The sequence below is a fragment of the Peromyscus maniculatus genome, chromosome 19, assembly GCF_049852395.1.
Source record: "Peromyscus maniculatus bairdii isolate BWxNUB_F1_BW_parent chromosome 19, HU_Pman_BW_mat_3.1, whole genome shotgun sequence".
NCBI classification, from domain to species: domain Eukaryota; kingdom Metazoa; phylum Chordata; class Mammalia; order Rodentia; family Cricetidae; genus Peromyscus; species Peromyscus maniculatus.
In genome coordinates this window covers 49,718,222-49,743,607 of record NC_134870.1, presented here as the reverse complement: position 1 = coordinate 49,743,607, position 25,386 = coordinate 49,718,222, and the positions used below count along the sequence as shown (strand labels likewise).

General features: G+C 41.1%; 1 long non-coding RNA gene across 1 annotated transcript; it reads right to left on the bottom strand.

The window, feature by feature from the left end:
* Window positions 1-1,942: 1,942 nt before the first annotated feature.
* Window positions 1,943-18,506, bottom strand: LOC143269593 (uncharacterized). Its single transcript, XR_013046111.1, has 3 exons — window positions 18,014-18,506; window positions 5,565-5,704; window positions 1,943-3,749 (listed from the first exon to the last, which is right to left on the bottom strand). It is a non-coding gene; the product is annotated as an uncharacterized LOC143269593 (long non-coding RNA).
* Window positions 18,507-25,386: the final 6,880 nt, after the last annotated feature.

The window sequence follows — 25,386 nt, the reverse complement described above, 5'->3', positions numbered from 1 at the left end:
CAGGGTTATAGATAGGAGAACTCATTCTACACAGTTATGAAAACCAACAGGCTTCTCCCTGAACAAGAAATGTGTTGCAGCAATCTGCCTGGAACAGGCTCTCTGATACCAGTGAGAGCAGTAGAGATGTCACACACACCATGGACCAAAGCTAGGAACGCTCCTTAAAGGCCTGGGTCGAGGACTTTGTGTTCTCTTTTTATTCTCTAAAACTAGAAGGTGGAATGGGCAAGCAAATGAAGTTTTACAGAATCCTGTGTGGAAGTCGTCAGGTTGTTAAGGGCAACAACCCATTCTTTCAGCTGTTTCTCCAGGTCATTCTGACCCAGGGAGCAAGTGAAGTCACTCTTGGCAAACAGGTAGCACAAGCAGTGTTTTAAGTAAATCACTAAATACATCAATGGATTAGTATTTAATAATTGGTCTTTTCTGCCCTATTCTACTTCAAAATCAACTATTTCTCTGTGTCTCTCACTGTCTTTCTGTCTCTGTCTATCTGTCTCTCTCTTTCTCCTTTCTCCAATTGACTCTCTGACTCCCCCCCCTCCCTTCCTCCCGCTATTTGATCTAACTATGTAGTGAGGCTGGGTGGGAACTTGATATGTAGCCCAGGCTGGACATAAACTATTGATCATTCTGCTTCAGCTTCCAAAGTATTAGCATGACAGGCTTGGACTACCATGTCTGGCTTTACCATTGGACTCACTGTGAGTGATAGCCTGGATGCCTCAAAGTAGATGTTTTTGTGAAATTCCTAATGTTGGGAGTTACCCATTGGTGTTTGTAAAGATCTTGTGTGTGTCTTAAAACTATAATAAAAACATAATCGATAAGCAAAATAGTTGGCATGTCAATTGGAAAGTGTGTGCAGTGGCAAGAACCCAATCAGGCATAACAAATTTAGGTTCAGAGATGGTGGGAGAATGTACCCAAAGACTACCCTTCCATAAAAAGCAATGAAAGAAAAGGGTGAGCATTCATCAAGGTGAATAGCATGAGCTGAGTTGAGCATACAGAGCCAAGTCATCTGGGTTCTCCTTTTTCTGTCTCTTTGGGTCAGCACTTACAGGTGAAGTAGATCTTGGGGAACTAAGTAAATGTCTGTGATTTGGGTTGGAGGTCTGTTACCCTCCCGATAGTCTGTGACCAAGACTTCCGGAGACCCCAAACTCTCATGCTGGGAACCAAACACTCTGCAAGGCCTGTGATCTGCAAAAGTACAGCAGAGGAGGAGGGGAGGAGCTTAAGAAACTGCAAGTCCCACCGGCATTGTCTGAGGAAAGGTAAAGGCAGGGGTTGCTGTTTTCCTTCCCATGACAATGTGTCATTTTGTGTCTGGAGGCTGTACTCTGTCTCTATGACTGAAAGTTAGAATACGGGGGTGCCCCAAAGCATAGGCTGATAAAAATCCAATGCAGAGGTGTAGGGGGCAGCATTTAACTTTAATTTTGATTATGGACTAAGATTAGCTTAGATAGAATTTACCTCTTCTTGACTATTTCAAGGATTTTTACAGCTTTATTCTTGGAAGAGCTGGAATGTAATGTAGTGAGCTTGCTGTGTCCCCCAAGCTGACCTGGAACTTACAGGGATCCGCTTGTGTCTGCCTCCAGAATGCTGGGATTAAAGGTGTGTACCATAATGCCCACTTTACATTTATTCACATTGTGTGTGTGTATGTGTGTGTGTGTGTGTACAGGGGCAGGGGCAGGGGGGGGGCGCCCGGGGGAGAGGAGAGAATGCAGGTGACACAGAGCACTTGTGAAGGGGTGTCAGAGGACAATCAGTTTCTCTCTCTCTCTCTCTCTCTCTCTCTCTCTCTCTCTCTCTCTCTCTCTCTCTCTCTCTCCCCTCCCTCCCTCTCTCTCTTTCTCTCTCTCATGTCCTCTGCAGAGAGTCTGGATCCCCAAACATAACTTCTTCCTCTTCTTGTTTTGTTTTGTTTATTTTTTTTGAGACAGTGTCACTGAATGACCTGCAATCCATGTGTAGATCATACTAGCTCAAACTCACAGAGATCTGTCTGCCTCTGCCTCTCACGTGCAAATTCTAGGACTAAAAATGTGAGCTACCAAACCCAACTTTATTTTTCTGGACAGGGTTTCACTGTGTAGCCCTGGCTGGCCTGGAACTCGGAGATCTACCTACTTCTTGCTCTAGACTGCTGGGTTTAAAAGCATGAGAGCCACCACATTTGGAGGAAAACTCTTGAAAGTATTTTATATTTCTCGTTGTGGGTTTGGATATTGTTGGGGAGAGGAGGCTGTTAAATCATTCACTGCATGCTGGTGTGTCATGGCACATGCCTTTAATCTCAACACTAAGGAGGCAGAGGCAGGCAAGAGTGCTGTAAGTTCCAGAGCAGCCAAGGCTACAGAGTGAGACCCTGTCTCAAAAACAACCAAATAAATCATTTACTGTCTTCATTAATCACATAGTTCAGAACCTTCCAAGCATCAGTCACTGCTGCAATTGTCATGAGATGTGTCTGCCTACCTGACAGACTTTCATTCTATCTGGACAGCAGAAAGCAGCAGCTTGCCTCAAGGCTCTCCCAAAACACTGTCTTCTTCAGGAGCCCTCTGTTCCCAGGAAAGAAAAATTTGGTTGCTGGTAATATTTTAGGTACTATTTGGGGGTTGGGACAAAATGTCAAGCTTCCTAGAGGGATGCTAGGACTCATTTGTGTCAGAACAAGTTATGTCAACTAGGAAGATTTGACACCAGAAGATGGCAGCTTTTCTTCTCTAGACTAGGTCTTTTGTCTCTGTTGCGCCCACTAGCTCCCCCTTGAGTTACGGAAAGTATGGGGTGCAGTTTGATACCAGGAAGCCTTGGCAGCAGCAGTTGGCCTTTCAGGGGTAGCTACAGGCTCTCCACACCCAAGAGCAGAGCAAGTAAACAAAGGAAGAGGCTTGGGATATCCTTTTTGGAGTTCACCCTGAAGTCTTTGGAACAAAGATTGATTTTTTTAGGCATTGAGCAGCGTGGCAGAAAGTTGGGATTTTTTTTCTCCCTCTGTCTTAAAATTCTTGTGCGGGAGGAGATCAGTATGCAGTGTTGAGCAAGCTGCTTCACCTCAGTGGGTCTTGCTTTTGTCTTATTTATACTAAATGATTTCCAGGAGTCTTCCCAACTCAACATTCTAAGATGTGCTATGTGGCCTTATGCTACTTTTCTTGCTCTGTAGCATTTGGTTTCTGGCCATGTTTTGCCCCTTGGCCCAGACTTGGGGGAGCAGGTCAGTAGAGTTCCAAGTGTGCACCAGCACGGTCTCTGTTTCTATACTCAGTTTCTCTAGTGCAGGTGCCTTTTCATCTGGCCACAGGGAACAGAGCCAAGGAGCTACAGGTTTACAAAAAGAGAATGACTGGAAGGGAAATCTACAAACAACAGCACTTGGAGAGGTCGGGAACAGGAAGAGCAGAAAAAAAATTAGAGAAGCTAGCTAGACTACAGAAAGAACTGGAAACTGTGTATCTCATGTGCTGACTAAACATGGCTCATCTCTATTGTTTTGGGTTTTTGGTGACCTGAGAACAAACTTCTCTAGACATCTAGACAGCATCCACATCCACATTTGCTGAAGGTGAGTGAGCAAACAATACAGTCACCCCCGCCCCATAAATTCATGAAATTACCCTCACTTACTTGGTTTTTCTTTAGTGCTTGGTACCTGCCTCTTGTGTTTGTGCCCTTTGTAAATCTGTTCCTTACAACAATTTTCAACATAAGCTGATGGCCATCTCCTAAAAACACAATTAATCAGTGCTGGTTAGCACTGTACTAAGTTGACTTGGTTCAAGGTTTACCTTATAATATTCAGAAAGATGAATGGAATCCTGACTCTCCAGCAATACTTGTTGGTTACTGTTGTGGGTTTTTTTTTTTGAGGTGGTTCAATTTTTGTTAACTATCAGGAGTCAAATAAGTTTAAAATTTCACTTTGGCCAACGTTTTTTAAAGATGTATTTTTTCTAATTTTATAAGTATGAGTATTTTGCCAGCATGTATGTCTATGTACCAAATGTGTAGGGTGCCCAGAGAGGACATCAGATCACCTGGAACAGGAGTTACAGACAGTTGTGAGCTACCATGTGGATTCTCGGAACCAAATCCTGGTCTTCCAAAAGAACAGCCAATGCTCTTAGCCACCGAGGTGTCTTTCTACCCCCAGTCTGGCAAAATTGTGTTTGTTTGCCTTTGCTATAGGGTTTCAGTGTGCAACCCTAGCTAGCCTGGAGCAGACTATGTGAAGAAGGCTGGCCTTACACCCCCAGAGATCTGCTTCTTACTGCATCCTCAGTGCTATGGTACCTTTTCCTCCTGCTCCCAGAATCCCTTCTGCCACCCTCAACTCTCTAGCCCACCCAACTTCCCTATTACTATTGTTTTCTTTTTGTATAGTTGGCACTTATATTAACTTTGGCTTGAGTCTATACAGATAAGACCTGGCTGCCTTAATACCTCAACCCACTATCCAGGAGAACAAAAGCTTTCAAGATCGGGGAGGGGCTGACCATTTAAAAATAAAAAAAAAAAAAATTAAGTCAGTAGGCTTATAAATAAACTGTAGTACTTAACGTACACAAAAGCGGTGCTAGCACCTCCCCTGCATGGGCTCAGGACATAGCCTGTGACATACTCCTTTGGGGAGGGGGGCTTGACATTTGGAAAAGCAAGGAACTTCCTGCAGCCATGTATTTCATGGAGACCAGAGTGACCACTAAAACAAGCAAGCAAATCCACACAAACAACACTACCACCATCACACCCTCATGCAGCAGGTGGCCCATGAGGGAAAAGAGGCAGGCTCTGTGTCTTTGGTGAACTAGATGGTGGGTGGGGACCAGCACCAAAGGAGCTGTAACAGGCCTGTGTTCATAGGGTGAGTGTAGACTTGATGGTTTCTAGATTTTGTATGTGTTGCTTCATTGCTCCCATGTAGCTGGAGTTTTCCCTCCAGGTTCCGCCAAGTCCTGGCAGTCCCTTAGCCCACTTATAAAAAAAAAAAATACAGACACTTATATTATTTAAACTGCTTGGCCATTAACTCAGGCCTATCATTGTCTAGCTCTTACTCTTATATTTAGCCCATTTCTATTAATCTATACTTTGCCACGTGGCTCGTGGCTTACTGGTACCTTACATCTTCCTTGTCCTGGTGGCGGCTGCAGGCAGTCTCCTCCTTCCCTTCCTGTTCCCTTAATTCTCCTCTCTGTTAGTCCCGCCTATACTTCCTATCTGGCTATTGGCCAATCAGTGTTTTATTTATTAACATATTTGCCATACAGAACACCCTACAGCATTCCCATAAAGATTAATTTTTGTATCTTATCAAACATTTTCTTCCAGTAAATCACAGAGTGATTAAAACATTACCCTTTTGCTGGGTGTTGGTGGCACACGCCTTTAATCCCAGCACTCGGGAGGCAGAGCCAGGCAGATCTCTGTGAGTTCGAGGCCAGCCTGGGCTACCAAGTGAGCTCCAGGAAAGGCGCAAAGCTACACAGAGAAACCCTGTCTCAAAAAACCAAAAAAAAAAAAAAAAAAAAAAAAATTACCCTTTCTTCTTCTGGCTCTGCTGTACTGCCTGGCAATATAGCTTGGTGCTTCAGAAGATCATATACAAGGAATGCCACAGTGTGCATTATTCTCTTTCTCTCAAGGCTGTCCAGTTCACAGAAACCAATTTTTCTTTAAACTGTAATCAAAAAGAGACACTTAAATGATTATTGTCTTTTGTCTTCAGCACAGTGGCTGTACCTTAATCTATGGCTATCCCAGTCAGCAATTGCAACTCTGCAGTTACCAGCCTGCTTCTCTAGCAGCATCCTGGACACTCAGGCCACAGCCTGGTGAGAATTCTGCTCCCGAAAGCACCAGCCCTATTTCTGCCACTAAAGGTAGTTTTAACTAAATCTCTATCATTCTAATTATGAATAAGACTCGAGATTCAAAGGCTGTGGTGAAAACCTGCAGTCTCAGAGAGGCTGAGTAGCAACTAACTAATCCTCTCTCCTTGCTGGTGTCTATGGAAGACCCGTGCTTCTGCTTCACCAAACCACAAAATGTTGCACAACTCCAAATCCCTCGCTACTACATCCTGAGTGTCTCTATCTCTCCCAGATGCCCTCGGATGCTTACTTTCTGTCAATTAGTTGCTAATGCAGCCTCCTGACCCAAGGTTAATTTTAATTTATTTAACACAAATGAAAACACAAGGTTCATATTGTGATTGAATATCCCCCAACAGATTATGACAATATAACTATATAATAGTTCAAACACACTCCATACAACTTAGAATATTACAGAGGGTTAGTAATTGTTAGTTCTATAACCTAATAAGGTGTAATAGCTTGAGCATCACTTTTCTGCTCTATCTTCCTACCCTACTTCACTTTAAGAAAAATATCACTAGAATAACAGAGTCCACAACAAAATGACATTATAAATATAATTATAACTATAAATAAAATCTAATCGAATGAGGCAAAAGAACTGATAACCTCCAAGTCAGTAAAAAAGGCACACCAATCACAATAAGAACTACCTGTTTTGGTTTTTGCTAATAGGAATCAAAACATTACTCTGGCCAGGGCAGTGTGGGCAGAGCCAAGAAAGGAAGCTTCTTAGAATATTTATAAAATTAGACTTTATGCACCACTAAAACTACAGTTTTAGACTTAAAAGCTTAGTTTGGGACCACTTATTAAAAATGAAGACGACATATAAGATGAACAAACCCAATGTAATTATTATCAATTATAATAATTTATAAAAGAAAAAATAATAAAACTTTAGGTCTAGGAAAGTAGATCAGCCAGTAAAGTGACTGGTATGTCAGCATGAGGACTTGACCCATGTAAAAGCCGGGCACAGTGGCACACATCTGCAACCCCAAATTGAGGACACAGAAACAGGTTCCTCCTTAGAGGTTCCTCATTGCCCAACCAGTTTAACAAAATTGGTGAGCACTGGGTTCAGTGAGAGACACTACCTCAAAAGATAAGGTAGAGAATCATAGAAAAACACCCCATGCCACATACATATGCACCCACAGATATATACACACAAACATGTAAGGAATCCATAGACCAGTCCAGCCAGGGAAATAAGTAGGCTAATGTTACCTCTCCCTCTCTTCCAAATCCAATGTCCCAGTCTCACCCCCAGCTCTGTACCAGTGCACCTGCCATGGGCCCTCCCTCTTCTTTGGCCCCATCTCTAGCAGATCATGAATATCTTCTCCAAACTTCTTTCCAATTCATGCTATTGTTCCTGATCCCAACTCTAGTAAGCATTCACATGGAACCCACCAGCCCATCCTGCCAGAAAACAAGTAGGCCAAACAAGCAAGTAGGCAAGCTTTAGATCTTCACCCTCCATTCTTTCCTCCGAATCCAATGACAGAGCATTTATCCCTAGCTCTGTAGCAGACTACCTTGTGGCTTCTCCTCACTCTTTGCCACCATGCTCAGGGGACTAAGTAGATTCTAGTGGAATACTTTGCTTTCTTTCTTCCCTGTGGATCCCTCAGCCCCCACCTCCTCTTAGCCCATCCCCATTCAGCTCCCAATACCTAGAAACACACTTCACCCAGAACCTCCAGTGGCTACACCTAGCAGCATCCCAGAAGAATTTCCTATAGATAACAAACAGCCACCATACTCTCCTAAGAACCAGAAAGGGCAACATAAATCAAGGAACAAAACACCACCCAACAAAGACAAAGCTAGATATCAGCACCTAGAATTACAGTCTTCCCAAACCCAGATGCTGCCTCAGATTTAACTTAATTTGCTTAAAACACTTAATATTTAAATTGTGATTGTCCCTGGGAAAAGCTATTCTCAGTTTACCCCATTCATAGTATGAATAATGGTCAGACGAATTTACCATTGCTGTCTAACACAGGATCTTAAAACATGAGTCTTGAATATTTTTTTTTTCATAAGCCTACAAGTTGGCAGAAGTATTGCAAATCCAAATCGATTAGATTTGGACCAGGCTCACTCATGCGGCTGTGGTGAATGGCAGGTGAGCTGGGAGTTAAGTGATCTACCATAGCTGGAATGACCCAAGTCTGCTCAGGTGGCCTCTCAGGGAGGAAGCCTGTAATTCAGGCATGTTACCATGAGAACTACAGAGAAGAAGCACTCACACTATTTGAGGTCTAAGCTTCCAACTGTCACAACTTGACATCCGCCGTACTCTATTCACCAAAGCAAATCACATGCCCAAGTTAAAGTGGGCAGAAGCTAAAAAGGGTCCTGCATGGGGACATAGAGGTTATTAATTTAAATAGAGCCATGGTGGCCACATTTTCTAGTTGCCATGATATTCTGCCTAGCCTCAGGCACAAGGCAATGGAGCCAACTGACCATGGGCTGAAATCTCTCACGCCATTAGCCAAAATGAATCTTTTTCCCTTTTAGGTGGTTTTTCTCAGGTGTCACGGTGTCAGGAAGCTGACAAACACAGGCAGTAGTGCCTCTAATCTTCCCCAGCATCTCAGACAAGTTCTCATCAAAGAGGAGGAAAGAGGGTGGAGACCAGAGAGTAAAAGTCACTAATGCTCCCCATAGTCTTGTTCATGGGAACTTCTGGTTCCATCTCGCCTTAAACTCAAACATGCTGTGCTCTTCTGTTTGAACGTCTTTATCTTAGAACTTCCTGGGCAAATAAATCATCTTCCCATGCACCCTTTGTTCTGCAGTGATCCTACATTAAATACATGGAACACGTTCAAACATCTGAGTTCAACAACTGAGATTTTGTTTGACGTAGCAGGAAAAAAATGCTGGTAGAACCCGTCTTTATTCTAATTGATAAGCAATGTTAGTGTCAGCCTTGTTGAAACGATGGAACCACTTACAGAGAACAGAAAAGAGCAGCTCCCATGAATCCCTTCCTCCCGTGGCAGGTTTTGTTACTCGGTGAATATTCCTAGACTCTCCACAGTGAGGGATGAACCATGACGGACCTGGCACTAAACACATCCAGCAAAAACATGTTCCATTCTGATTACAGAAATTCCAGTTGAAACAGGGGTGATGAAATCTAATAGTGAGCATCGAACTTGCATAGGAGAGGCTTGATTTATATAATGTATAGTCCTGAACTTGAATAAACTGAGGATAATTTGAGAATTTGCACACACTCACTGCCTTCTAGTGAGAAAGGACCACATCAGGACTGGTGGAGGAATGAGAGCCATGAGCGAGGGGTCATCGAATGTAACCCTAACTTTTCTCCCCTCCTACCTCCCCACTGGCCACTTCCTTCCCCTCAAATAGCACGCCTGCGCTTTCACGGTGAGCATCTGTATGTGTTTGAGTTGGGTGTGCTAACATGCATGTACATACACATTTAAATTTAGATTCCCATATGAGAGAAAATGTGTGATAATTGACTCTTCAGCCCTTCTTATTTCACTTAGCATGATCTCCAGTTCCATCCATTTTCCTGAAAAAAAAAATGTCATTTCATTCTTTATGGCTGAATTAAACACCTTGTGTATGTATACCACATTTTCTTTATTCATCATCTCACGGGCATCTAATCTGGTTCCCTGTCTTGGCTCTTATAAATAATGCTACAATAAACATGGATGTGCAAGTCTCCCTGTGGTCTGCTGACTCAAGAGTCCTCTGGTCTATGCTCAGGAGTGGCATGGTTGGATCATATGGTTGATCTGTTTTTAGTTTTAAGGAATCTCCATCGCCGATCTCCACAGTGGCAGCACAAATTCCCTGTGGTTACTGTCAAAACCACAGGTGGACTTTTTAAAGTGTAGCTGATCCCATCTGTCTAAGCAGCCTCTGAAATAGAAACTTTGGTCTAGCAGTTATAAAGGAAGAGCAGGACACAGGAGCCAGGGCTCTCATTGGCTGAGGGGGTTGGGAGTGGAGCATAAACTCCAATGAAGGGAACACAGCAGCCCCTGTCACCAAAGAGGAGCACCCAGCAAACACTGAAAGCTCAGCTCATGCCCTGGAAGAATTTGCTCCCCTGGAGAGATGTGAAACCAGAAGACAGGGACATGGAATTGTAAGTGACAGGTCTCAGGCCTGGAAAAACTAACCGCAGAGAGTGGCGTGCAGATGCCTTGCTATGTGAAAAGTCTTTCTTCTCTGCATGGAGAAAGTCTTTGGTTGCTCATTGAGGTACTTTGGTTGTTCATCTTTGGAGCCTTGAACAAAAGTGAGCACGGTCCTACAGACGTGAATGTATTCAGGGACTACTGAACAAGAGCATTTGGCTTGTATAGTCATTGCATAGAAGACTAGGTGAGTTTCCTGTGTACTTCAAGTTGAAGAACTCAGACAGAGAAGGCAAGTGAGCGCTGTATTTCCCTCTTCAGTGCATCAGCTCTGCAGGATTTGGCTTAAAGTGCCTTTTAATCCATAAAGATAGATTTGGTTTTATAGTATATTTGCTGAGTTCCTTGTAAGGAGAGACTTTGAGGGGATAAAATGGTAAAAGGGTGACTCAGGTGTTAGGAGCATGTATTGTTTCTGCAAAGAAGCTGATTTCAGTTCCCAGCACTACACACCTGGCCTCCTCAGGTGCATGTTCTCTCTCTCTCTCTCTCTCTCTCTCTCTCTCTCTCTCTCTCTCTCTCTCTCTCTCTCTCTCTCTCACACACACACACACACACACACACACACACACACCCCTCTCACACATACATATAAAATACTGTTTTTAAAACCAGGGACTATGAGTTAGGCTTTTAGGTCTGGGGATTTATCTTTGTTTTCTAGTTTAAGTTTTATAAAACTACTAGCAGATAGGTAGATGTATTTTTTAATTCTCTATTAATCCAGCTACAATATCTTCAAACATTAAATATCTTTATTGGGGGCTTATAGGGAGTTTTAACTACCCAGAAGTAGGTGAATGAAGAGAACAAGTCCAGATAAACAAGGAGCCACCACGGTCACAGGCAACATTGTGAAGACAAACACTGCCTGTGCAGGATGATGGGAACAGAAAGCACATTATAAAATGTAAATGGGTTAGGAGAACAGGGGCTGTATTTCCTTTTAAAGAGGAAAGGAAGGATGTTGAGTTTCTGATCCCACAGACATGCATTTGAATTATAGTTCTGTTGCCATTTACTTCAAATGTAATAGAGAACTCACCAATTCTGAGTATGTTTCTACTTATATTGCTGAAAAGAATTAGTTACCCAGGTATATTATTTAGGGTTTCTATTGCTGTGAAGAGACAACAATACCATGGCAACTCTCATAAAGAAAAACATTTAATGTGGTGACTTACAGTTTCAGGGGTTTATTCCATTATCAACATGATGAGACATGGCAGTGTGGAGGCAGACATGGTGTTGGAGAGGTAGCTGAAAGTCTACATCTTTCACAGGCCACAGGAAAAGGTTTATCTCACTGGGCATGGCTTGAACATATATGAGACCTCAAGGCTCACTCCCACAGTGACACACTACCTCCAACAAGGCCACACCCACTCCAACAAGGTCACACCTCCTAATACTACACTCCCTTTGGGGGTTATTTTCTTTCAAACTACCACACTAGGAATAAAGAATAACTAACATATACAGTTAATTAATTTTCAACCTAGTGATTGGGGCAATCCAATGTGGACACAGTCTTCTCAATGAAAGTGTATGGACAAACTACAACAGAAGGAATCTGGGACTCCAACTCACAACATACTCAGAAATAACTCTAAGGGATTAAGACTTTACACTTACTGATTAGCTGAAATTATTATTAAACTATATTTAGAAAAAAAATAGTGATAAATCATGACCCTGTGTTGAGCTGTGATTTCTTGGGTATAACACCAAGATGACAAGTAAAGGAGAGAACTTGAATAAGTTGGACTTTGTCCAAATGAAAAGCTTTTGTGCCTCAATGGACATCATCAAAAGAAAAAAGAGGTAGCCCAGGGAATGGTGGAAAATATTTATAATATGTATGCATTCAGGAACTTATACCCCAAACAAATAAAATACACAACTCAATACTAAAGTAGTAAACATTCAATCTAAAGATAGACAAAGGATTATGAACAGATTTTTCTCAAAGAGAATATACATAAAAATATTTCACATGATCGATAACCAGGAAATACAAATGAAATACAAATGAAGCAATGTGACACCACACCCACTAGAATGACGAGCGTTGGTAAGCCTGGAAAAATTGGAACCTGTATCTGTTGCTGGTCAGAAAATAAAGTGTTACAGTCACTTTGGAAAATAGCTTTGACACCCTACAAAAGGTAAATATAAGCTATTTCATTCCTATATATATATCATCAAAGAAAATTAAAATCCTGTCTACACAAAGACTTATCAAATATCAGTAACAGTACTGTTTGTTTTAACTCTTTTGGGGGGCCTGCCACCCAGCTTCTAAATAAATCATGCACAGAGGCTTATTCTTAATTGAATGCTCCAGCCTTAGCTTGGCTTATTTCTTGTCAGCTTGTCTTAAATTATCCCCTGCTAGCTTTTGCCTCTGGGCTTTTCCCATTCTCTTACTTCTATAAATCTTACTCTTACTTGCTGTGAAGCTTGGTGGCTGGCCCCTGGAATCCTCCTCCTTCTCTGGCTTCTAGATCCCCTCTTCTCCCAGATTTTTCCTCCTATACATTCTCTCTGCCTGTCAGCCCCACCTATCCTTTCTCCTGCCTTGCTGTTGGCCGTTCAGATCTTTATTAGACCATCAGGTGTTTTAGACAGGTACAGTAACACAGCTTCACAGCGTTAAACAAATGAAGCATAAACAAAAGTAACACACCTCAATATTCATGTGGACAAGTCATGTGGACGTATTTTCAGGATTATCAAACTACTTTGACAAGCTTTGGAAGGAAAATGTAAATTTGAAACACTACAATGTGAATAGTGTTTATCTCGGGGACATGCAGTGAGGACAGTGTTTAATTACTATCGTGTTTTGTCTGTTTTCAAAATATCAAATAAAATACACATTTTTAAAAACAATGCCACTAAAATATTCACTTTAAATTGTAATTTTATGTTACAATATATTTCAGTCTAATTATGTCATCAAAAATGCACCTATAGAGGCACAAATAATCATAGTATCTCCAAAAATAATTACAACTTGTATTTAGCTGAAGGTAGAGTATGCGATAGCTGCTATCCAATCTGTCAGCTGATAATACTAATTAAATCAGAGGACACAGGCTACTTAAATCTCGTGTCCTGGGGACAGATGGAGGTGCTTCACCCACCCAGGCTTGAATGTCAAAGTGTCTGTCTCAAGATGAGCGAGTCAACTTGTGTAGACTCACAAGGACTGACTGTCACCAAGCCATGAAGGCATCATGTTGAGATCAGCCACAGTGGGAGAATTTACATGATTGAGATCATCCAACACTACACATTAGAGTTTTGTTTTCCAGAAAGGCAGATTATTAACATAACATTGTTAATAATTGTCTACACCATAGCCAACCTGTCTACACGGCCAGGTCCCAAACATCTTTCTCCGAGGTCTAGCCCTCTGAGTCTACCTGACTTTCCCTTCTCCATGCCTTTCATGACCCTCAGATCCAGGTCCCACATCTAGTTCCCCAGTTTAGTCTGGCTATCTCTGCCTGTGCTGCAACCAATTTGTAGGCTTCCCCCAGGACCCATTCTGCCCATCACAGATCACAAGTCCCTTCCAGACTATATCCAATCTCTCCATCATACCCCACACATTTTTCTCCAGGGTCAATTTCAGTTTGTTGGCCTGAACCTTCCCTCCACACCCCCGTCCCAAATCCCCAGTGCCAAGAATAGGTTATACCTCTTTCTGAGATGTGGAAGAATGAGGTCACATACAGCATTACAGGTTATCACCAATACTCTTGGTTACACTCCAGAACTTGATGATAAGATCATATTGCTGAAGACAGAACACATTTGAGTCACAGAACATGGAGAAATCAAGCTGGTACTGACCTGGAAGCTTCAGCCCCACTGGCTAGATTTCCTGGCACTGGAAACTGCTATATATGCTATTGAAGGAGTAAAGCAGTCCTCATTCTCATCCAGCTGTGAACTCTGCAAATTACGACACCTGGCCTGACAAGATATGACCACTGATGTAATAGTCGCAAGAGTGATTGCAAGTGCCAGCAGTGGTGGGTAACATTAAGAAAGCAGTGTTCTCTGGACATAACAGGGCAGTTGCAGAAACGAACTCACAGTGATTGTGATGACATGCACAAGACCTATGAAAGCCCAAGCCAGACAAAACCCCAGCACAAAGCAGGAGATTGTGGGCATGAAGTCCCATCACTAATTGAGACACCATTGATGCATGACAGCTGCTGGGAGAGTGGTAGTCACTTTTCTTTAATGACGTGACTCCTTGTAGATCAACCACACACCAGGACAGATCCCCCACTCTCAATACTAGTTGGGAATACAAATTAAACTTGATGGGAGAAAAAAAGAAGAAAACTCTAAAGTTGGGTTGGAAGTTAGAAGGGAAAGATAGGGGCTGGAGAGATGGCTCAGTGGTTAAGCGCACTGGCAGCTCTTCCAGAGGTCCTGAGTTCAATTCCCAGCAACCACATGGTGGGTCACAACCCTCTGTAATGAGATCTGGTGCCCTCTTCGTGCATGCAGGAGTATATGCAGCCAGATTATATACTGTACAATAAATAAATAAATAAATAAATAAATAAATAAATCTTTTTTAAAAAAAAAAGAAGGGAAAGATAGAGATGCTGGATATGGGAAGAGCTTGGGGAGGAAGGTGACTATGTTCAAATACAGTATATCAAATTCTCAAAGAATAAAAATATTGTTTGAGAAGGAAAGAAAAATATATTCTATAAACCCAGTAGTAACTGTAGAAATTAAAAAGGCTTCAAAATTCAAAATGTTCTGTAGTCACTTGTATTCTTAATGTGAAGATAAAAATAGAAAATACAATAATAAGCTAAGATGTACTTAATGTACACATATAAAATGTAAACAATTCAAAATATGCAAGGGAATGGAGTACACTTATAAACTGTTTTTATTAGCACTTACTGCATGCTTCCTTTATAATTAATGTGAAGTTGCTATCATTTCAAAATAGCTTCTCATAATCAGATTTCCTTTACAAACTCAATGCTATCTACAAACATTCATAAAATATATCAAAAACCATAAAGGAGGCTGGAGAGATGGCTCAATAGTTAAGAGCAATGTTCTTCCAGAGGACTCAGGTTTGATGCCATGCACTACATGGCAGCTCATAACTTTAACTCCAATTCCAGGAGCTCTGACACACTTTTCTTGCCTCAAAGGGCATCAAGTATGGACATAGTGCCCAGATGTACATGCAGAGAAAACACCCATGCACATAAAAATTAATTTAAAAAAAAACCTGAAAGACAAGGGGTGAAAACACAAGAATACAAATAAGTAATACTGAAAGAGTACTATAAAGCAAAGTGTAAAATGAGCTATGAACGAAGACAGGGAAGACATTATATCATGAAAAAATAGCCACTTTGTCAAGAATAAATAACAATTTTAAGTTTGTATGTATGCATTATTGGAGTGCCTAAATATATAAAGTATGATAAACATGAAATGAGGTAATAGCCTCAATACAGTCATAGTTGGAGACTTTAACCCTCTACTTTCAGCAATGGAAAAACACCCCAGAGTGACTAGCAGAGTTAAACTGCTTGGCAGACTCCTTAGACCTAACAGACATGACACAACAGTCCCTTAAACATCTACAAAACACATCATTTTCAAGACCACACAGAACAGTAGTCTAGACAGATTACAGCGTGTGTGCATGCTGGGCCTTCTGTCTTGGAAGTGTGTGACTTTTACAGGGTCTCACAAGCAAAATTTGCCTTGAGCCTCAGAAAAGACTTTGAACTTAAGCTTTTGAAAAACACTGGAACTGTAGACATTGGGACCCTTGGACTACATGCAATTTTCAGTGAGACTTTCTGGGCTGAGGGCTTGAGGATGTTATTTGAGTATGAAATGTCCTCCACAGACCTGTATGTGCAATGCTTGGTCCCTCACTGAGGGGGACTTTAAAAAGCTCTAGAAACTTCAGGAAGTAAGATTTATATTCTAAAATAAAGCACCGGAGTTGGAGTTATTTGAAGGTGTCTTGTTCCCAACCCTTCTCCTATGTCTTTCCCTATTTCCTGTTTGCCATGATGTGAAAACTTTGGCCACATACAGCCACAGCCATGATGTTCCAACCAAGTGCATAGGGCCAAGAAAATAAAGGTTGACACCTCTGAAACCATGAGCCTAGACAAGTCCTCCATTAAGTGGTCTTGTGTATTTTGGGCCCAGTGATAAAGAGACTAATTAACTCAATCCTATAGTTACATACAGTAAGTACCCTTAAGGACCCTTAGCTCCAATGAAATGAAAACTATTAGCAAATTAATCTCACAAGGCATTCTCCAAAAATTCTTGTCAAATTCCCTCTAACTTGTTAATGTTACCGAAACCAAGAAAAGTCTGAGAAACAATTACAGCCTGTGGGAAATTAAAATGATATACCAACTAAATATAATATGGCATCCCAGAATGGATCATGGAAGAAGATGTCAGGGATATACTAAAATTATTAATGAATTATAGTGATTAATCAAAAGAGGGTAATGGGAATAAGACTGCTTATATATGTATTACAGGTGAATTCTATTTTAGATTTTAGACAAGGGTCTCCCTATGTAGGCCAAGCTGGTCTCTACTCACTACACAGTTTAGCCTGCCCTCAATATCATGGTCCTCATGCCTCAGCCTACTGAATGCCAGGATGGTAGACACACATCACTACAATGGACCACACAGATAAATTTTAAGAGCAGATTGTAGGCAAAAGAAACCAGGCACAGAACTACATAATGCTATTGATATGAAGTTCTAGAAAAGTTTAACCTAGTTGAATGAGAAGATGACAATGATTGCCAGAGACCAGAGTAAGAGAATAATGTTGGAGTGCAAAAAGGCAGTGTAGGCAACTTTTTATAGACATATAAATGTTCTATAGCATGACAACAGTCTTTATTAGAATAAATATATTTGGATAATTGGTGATTTTTATATGTTCTTTGGATACCAGTAATGCTGCCTTTAAAATGATTGTCTTTAAACTCTTTAAGGACCACAGCACAATCTGAAAATATAATAAGGTGATGTTGAAAGCATGTGATAGAAATAAGTGTGGCATAATGTTCCAACATCGTAACTCACAGAGCTCAGGAAGTCTTCCCAGAGGCTCTGAGAGGGACTGCCCCCCTCCCTGTGTTTTATGGGTGGTCAACTTGATCTTGAAAAAGAGTCCACTGATCTTACATTACAAACCCCATTTAACAGAGAGCGAGGTGCCTGCTTTAGTCCTTACTCGACGTGTCTTCAGCCAGATATTAATTTATTACACGCTGGCAACAGGAATTTTCTTTTGATTCCACCCATGACATTTCAAATAAGGATGGAACTTTAAGGACGTGGGAAAAATCTCTGTACAGGAAGAGGAAGTTGCTCTTCCAAGTTCATGTACACAGAGTTTGGCTTACTGTGACACTTGGAAGGGTTTCCCTCTCCAAATGTTCCTATCAGCCCTCAGGATATTCTTTCTCGGAATCTTTTTATATGTTTTTTTTTTTAATGTTCCACTTTCCCCTGCTACCTTTTGTAGGAGCAGCTGGTTTCAATGAACGTTTTGAAAGTCAACAGATTATCCCCAACAGAAATGTTCAGCCTTGGTCTTGGACCCTGCTGCCCGTCTCTTTCCCATAAAATGTAAATGCATCTGCTTTCCTCCAATGTGTTAAAAACAATAAGAGTAACAACAACAACAACAACAACAAAATCCTTTGGCCAAACGTACAACCTTTCTCCTAGTTCCCCAGGCTCATGTTGCTAGACGAACTTTAATCTTTTCCCCCTCTTGTTCTCATCCAATTTATAATCATGAAGTCTTTCCAAATCCCTTACCCAAGTCCAAGCTCGCATTACCTCATATCTGTCCTCTTGAGATATCATCCTTCTCATGCCTCCGTTCACTGTGTTTTGAAACAGCCTGGGAACAGCTGCTACGACACCACTGATGTGCCGTTTTACTGACACCTCTCTGTGAGGATCTGTGCTGCGTCCCGTCCTACTGTAATAAATCCAGACCTTGGTGTCCTAGAGCCGCTTTCCTATATTTCACACATATCTCGCAAAAATCAGCTTGCTCGTGCCCTTTTTTAAGAGTCTGTTGTGCACTAAATTTCACATTGAGTTCTCGGTATAACTCTAAAAACTAGATAAGGCAAGCAAGAGGCAAAACCATTCGAAGTAACTTGTCAGTGGTTATGCAAAATCTGGAACCTTCAGGACTCTGCCCTCTGCCTCCCTCCTCAACTTCAAATGTCTGCTCTGTCGGACTCTCTGCTAGTCACACCTCACAGCTGATTTCCTTCAGTTGGGGGTACAACCCCAATAGCCACCTACCAGTTCTTTCCCTCTGAAGGCTCCCTATTCTGGCCTGATGTTTTATTCACATTTATTTGAGCTTGTAGATCTATTGCCCACTAGTTCTTCCCAGCAGCACTTGCAGTATTTCTTTCTGGCCCATCTCCAACCCTCTGTGACTCCACTGACCCACAGGACATCTCTCCATCAAGAACCCACAGCTGCCACACAGGTTGGGACACGTAGGGGACCTTCATGTTCCTTCCTGTCCTTCTTTCCATTTTTTTCCTGATTTACCATTAGTCCTGCTGTGGACTACCAGCAGGAGCCCCTTCTCATAACCCATACTCAGCCTCTAGTGACTCAGCCTCTTGGTCAGATTCAAAGACACCCCTTCCCCCCGCCAGTTCTTCCAGCTGCATCTCGGAGCAAATCATTTTAGTCTATCTTCTTTCCTTTGTGACTCCTTGCCAGCTTTAAAAATTGTGTGTGTGCGGCTTGATTTGTACTCCTAGCGCCATGCTTGGTCTATTGTATCTGATCAATAAAATCTGTGGATTGAAGAAAAAAGTCTCTCATTTTTAGGGGACCCAGGTGATGATGGTTTTTAATTCTCTGACCAGTCGTCTACTTCTTCTCACTAAGTAAATATTCACTATATATATAAGTAAGTGTGGAGTTTGCTGTGTTCCTATATTCTGGATATGGTGGTATACAGAGATAGCGTTTTCTTCTGCAAAAATACCTCAAGGATAGCATTTGAATTCTCTCCTCCTGTATAATGAAGATTTCCTGCTTTAGTATACAAATACGTACACATTAAGCAAAAATGGTTACAATATAAATTACTCAGAGCATGGAACTACTTTTCCTCAGACCAAATGATACCAGTGTTCTTAGCAGCTTACAACATATAGAAAGAAACAGAATTTAAAAATACTCAAATATGTTAATATGCGAGCAATAAAAAAATCATTTGGCAATTTAAAGTATTCTCTTTAAAAGGCAACATGGTGATCACATTGTCCCTAATGGGACCACATATGAAAACATATGTCTAAATATAAAGAAGTAAATAGGCTTGGAAGAGGGTAAGAAGAAAGAAAATAGTCTGCTCTAGATAGCACTATCCCTTTCTCATACCATCAATCAACAATTTGTGCTTACTATTCTTAAAATAATGCAAGCCAGAAGAGTCACTGTCTAAAGTTTACTTACATCTAAGCACTACATGATTAAATACATTTTCTAAAATGATGGAGACTATATGTAACACAGCTGGGGACAGGAATCAGGCCTGTCAAGTTCCAACTCAAAATTCTAACATAGTAGAATGTGACTGATCTTGCAGCTAGTAACCCATTCAGAACTGCTTGCTTTGTGAACTAGAGGCGTATTTGTTAACTGGTGCTACCACCTGCTGGTAAGTTTTCCCATAATTCATATTATAACAGATCCTAAAATATAAAAATATTACTCAGTAAAATGTACCATTGCAACAATATTCATCATCCATATTTTCTAATTTTTTTTGTGTGTCTTATCTAGGTACACAGACTTTTGAAATTGCCATATGAATTATGTAATAGTGTAATTATTAGTATAGATAACTTGATCCTGTCGTGTAAAAGTCTAAACATTTTATTTCTCCTAAGAAGTTTTTTTTACCTTCTAAACTGTCTATATCTGAGAAAACATTTTACTAATTTCTAAATATACAATATGATAATAGATTTGAATCAACTAATACTGCAAATCAATAATCTATAGGCTTGTGCACATATGAATCATATTGTAGACTTATTCTTAGTTCTGCTGCAGCCTGCCTGCCTTTTTCCCTGCTCCAAAACCATCCCCATCTCTTAGGTACTGGGCCTCTCAGTCAGGCTCCAGGGGCCCACTAGTTCTTCCCAGCAGCACTTGCAGTATTTCTTTCTGGCCCATCTCCAACCCTCTGTGACTCCACTGACCCACAGGACATCTCTCCATCAAGGATCCACAGCTGCCACACAGGTTGGAACTTAAGCCCATGTTCCTTCATTTTCCTTCCCGTCCTTCATTCCAGTTTCTCCAGATTTACCATTAGTCCTGCTGTGGACTACCAGCAGGAGCCCCTTCTCACAGCCCAGACCCATCCTCTAGAGACCCAGACTCGTGGTCAGAGTCAAAGACCCCCTAGTCCTTCCAGCTGCATCTTTGAGCAAATCATTTTAGCCCATCTTCTTTCCTTTGTGACTCTTTGTCAACCTGCATAGAGCTCTTACCAGGGACCTCACCCCCACAGCACTTTGCTGCGACTAAACATTGCTCTCTACCAGGGATTTCCTGTGTGCCACACTTGGCTGGGAATTAAGGACCCCACAGCCACCACACTTGGCTGGGACCTAGAGTGAAAAATGCTAACCAAAGTATGGAAGACCCACCCGACAAAGACAGGACCAGGTATCTATACCAAGAAACACTTCAAATGCTTAGATTCCGGGGAAACACACAAACTTGAAAAACAAAGTCAATACGTCCAGAAGTTGGTAGCCCTATTGGAATAGGCTCTGATAAAAGCAGTTTCGCTGAATGAAGCACAAGACAAGAACATCAAAATAGCAATTCTGAATATGTTCAATGACCTTAAAAGTATATGAATAAACCCCCCCGTGAAAGTCATGAAAACACAAACAGTTGAATGAAGCAATGAAAACAATTTAAGACATAAAACTAGAATTTTTTAAAAGGAGCCAAATCACTAGGGAAAACCCAAACTGAAGTAAAACTGGAAATGAAAAACTTAGCAAGTCAAACAAAGACCACAGAGGTAACCCTCACCACCAAATGAAAAGGCATGGAAGAAAAAAGTTCTGGTCTTGAAAACCGAGTAGAAGAAATGAATAACTCACTCAAAAAAAAAAAAAAAAAAAAAAGTTAAGCCTAAAAAAATCTAGGCACAAAACATCCAGTAAATCTGAGACTATGAAAACACCAAATCGACTAATAATAATAGAGGAAGGAGAAGAAACCCAGATAAAAAGCAGAGAAAATATTTTTAACAAAATTATACAAGAAAATATTCACAATCTAAAGAAAGGGATGCTTATCAGGGTTAGCTTTTAAGCCTTTGGTGTGCATGATACCCATTTCAGCATCCATATAACCACAGAGATTAGGTACCTAGTAAGGGACTAGGAGAGAGGGGAAAATACCCCAAAGAAGAAGAAATAGAATAGATGATTGTGGGGAGATGGGAGTCAGAGAGAAGGGAATGAGAGCGTTAAATGCAGAGGGGAATAGAAGAGAGAGGTAAAGGAGAGATTTGGAGGAGAGACAACTAACACTAAGGGCCATTTAGGGAGCCATATGGAAACCTACTCTAGAAGCTTCCTAGAATATATACATATATGAAATAAACACAAAGGGAGTCATCAAATATTGGAGGAGACAATGCTACATCGAGATATCTTTTGCCACAAAGTAAAACCTCCAGTGCCAGGAATGGGTCATATCTAGTTGAGTCACCAGCCAAGTCATTGGCCAAAGGGACCTCATGGAGAACCCCAAACATCTCAGCCTTTTGCCAAGACTATTGGTTTCTCTCTACAAACTGAGGGTAAGACCCTATTATTGAAGACAACACTTACGTATCTCATTGAACAGGGCTCAGGAAACAATGGTGGAAGAGGAGGTTGAGAAACTGTGAGAGTCAGAGGTGATGGATGATTCTAAGGAAACTGTCTTCCAGACATAAAAGAGCTAATAAACATATTAAATTCATAGAGACTGTGGTATGACACACAGGTCCTACACAGGTTTAAGCCAGATAGAGTTCCAGTATGAGAGAGGGGAGTAGGCAAGATCTGCCACCACTAGCCAAGAAGCTATCTCCAATTGGAACCTGCCTGCAAAGGAAAAACTAATTTTCTCCAATAGTTTATCACTGGTATATTAACCATACTTCACAGTAAGACCCGTGCCTAGCAGTAGATGGCCGACACAAAATGAACTCAAGAGTATTTTTATAAACTTTCTGTCTCGTGTTGCTCTGTTTGGGCATTTTTTTTGTCTTATTGTTCTTTTGCTTGTATGTTATGGTTTATGATTGTGTGTTTTGTGGTGTGTGTGATGTGTTTTGTTTGTGTGTGTGTGTGTGTTTGGGTTTTTTGTTTGAGGTTTAATGTTTGCCTGTATGTTTGTTTTCTGAAGAGATAACGAAAGGGCGTCGAGTTGGATGAGGGAGGGTTGGGGATGCTATAGGAGGAGCTGAAAGAGGGGCAAGTGTGGTCAGAATATAATTTTTCTATTAAAAAATAAGTAATAATAATCCTGATCATAATACACATTTTTATAAATGACAAATAGCCTATCTTCATTCTCTGTGTTGTCCTGGCTCTTTCTTATTAGAGGTTCTGAGAACTTACAGATTCTGTTACCAAATGTTATCATCTTAAAACCCGAGGAGAATCTGAGATGCTTTGATGGACTCTGGTCAGCTCAACACTAAAACCAGCTGAATTACCACTTGGCCAAATCTATAACTCTGTATCTCATTAAGATAAATGAGATTGTAACATAGAAGGTTGCATTAAGCAGGGAAATTTAGAGTAGATTTCTAGTTAAGCATGTACAACAGGTCAATATACCTCAGTATCTAATGCTTACTGTAAGAAACTTAGAATCAGTAGAATAATAGAAAACTTGGAATAAACAGTTCTAATGATCTATCATTAAATAGGCACCAGATGGTAGAACTACTTTAGTCATGGGAGATGGAATGTTTTCATTCTTTTCGAATGGTTCCTAAGCCATCTAACCCATTTTTAAAAGATGAAAGCTGAGATCCTACCAAAATGGAAGTACCATATGGAAAGGAACTTCTCTTTAAATAAAGATTTATACGGAAGATAATAAAACAGGAATTCAGTATCAAATTATCATACTGCACTCCATAATTATATTTAAAGTTCCTATAGGGCTGTTTAAGAAAACCAGCCATCCCACTCTTGGGCATATACCCAAAGAATGCTGATACATACCATAAAGATACATGCTCAGCTATGTTCATAGCAGCACTATTTGTAATAGCCAGAACCTGGAAACAACCTAGATGCCCATCAACGGAAGAATGGATGAAAAAAATGTGGTACATATACACAATGGAGTACTACTCAGCAGAGAAAAACAATGAAAGCATGAAATTTGCAGGCAAATGGATGGAACTAGAAAAAATCATCCTGAGTGAGGTAACCCAAACCCAGAAAGACAGTTATGGTATGTACTCACTCATTGGTGGATTCTAGATATAAAATGAACAATCAGACCACAACCCATAGAACCATAGAGGCTATATATATAGCATGGAGGTCCCTAGGACGACTGTGGCATATAATAAATTTCAGTTTTACTCAATTATTGAAAAAAAATAGCCAAATGAATGGAAACACATGAACTATGAACCAAAGACTGAGGGGCTCCCAGCTGGATCAGGCCCTCTGAATAGGTGAGACAGTTGATTGGCTTGATCAGTTTGGGAGGCATCTAGGCAGTGGGACCAAGTCCTGTGCTCATTCCATGAGTTGGCTGTTTGAAACCAGGAACTTATGCAGGGACACTTGGCTCTGTCTGGGAGGAAGGGACTGGACCTCCCTGGACTGAGTCTACCAAGTCGATCACAGTCCTCGGGGGAGGACTTGTCCTGGAGGAGGTGGGAATGGAGGGTGGGCTGGGGGTAAGGGGAGGGTGTGGGAGGGGGGAGAATAGGGGAACCCATGGCTGATATGTAGAACTGAATGGTATTGTAAAATAAAAAATATATATCACAAAAAAAAAAAAAAAAGAAAACCACAAGGGGCTATGTATGACTGCAGTATGAGAGTCTTATTCCCACAGAGGCCCAGAGGGGGCGCCATAGAGCTCCCAGCACTGACAGTGGACTGTGAACAGGCTGTAAGTGCATCTGGATAAACCTGATTATAAAGACTGAGATATAAAGACTGAGCTATCGCTCTCTCTGGGCACCAGACATTGGCACTCATAGACCTGCTTATGTCCATCCCAAAGAGTCTTCCAGAACTGTTAACTTTACTATTTTTTTTTTAACCTCTGCTGTGGCAAAAAAAAAAAAAAAAAAAAACCCTTAGAAACAATGTATAGCATATACGTAAACACACCTGCAACATTTCAGAGATAGGAGTAATTTGTTAGTTTCTTTTTGACAAAAGAACTTTCCCATGAATCTACTATGTACATTAGAACACATGACCTGGCTTTCTGGGATGTACCACAAAGCTGAGTAACAGAAATATGTAGCTGTTGGGGAGAGAAACAAACAAACCCTAACTTTCATAATGGTAAGAATCACTGGGTTTATACAGAGGAGAGACCCTTTGGTTCTCATTATATGCCAGGCTAACTTCACAGAAATGATCTTCTCTTCTTCCCTCTCTTCCTCTCTTCCTCCCTACCTCTCCCCTCTACTGCTTTCTCTCTCTTCCTTCCTTCCTTCCTTCCTTCCTTCCTTCCTTCCTTCCTTCCTTCCTTCCTTCCTTCCTCCCTCCCTCCCTCCCTCCCTCCCTCCCTCCCTCCCTTCCTTCCTTCCTTCCTTCCTTCCTTTCTTTTCCCTTCCTTCCCTCCCTCTCTCCCTCCCTCCCCCTCTCTCTTTCTTTCTTTCTTTCCCTTTTTCCTTCATATATGTGACTGAAAATCATGCACTATATATAAAAAAAAAACCACAAAGCAATAACAAATCTTTGCAATTTGGCTAGATTTGAAGAGAAGGAAGCTAAGACCTTTGGCATATACCACGTGAAATTACTGTCTTCCCCTCAGGGAAAGATGTACCTTCCAAGATTAAGGTGAGGACAGAGAATGGGTACAGTTCTCAATATTTTATAAACATTCTGTAGACTCATCTCACAAAGAGATGTACAAGGGATAGAAGAAGCTGG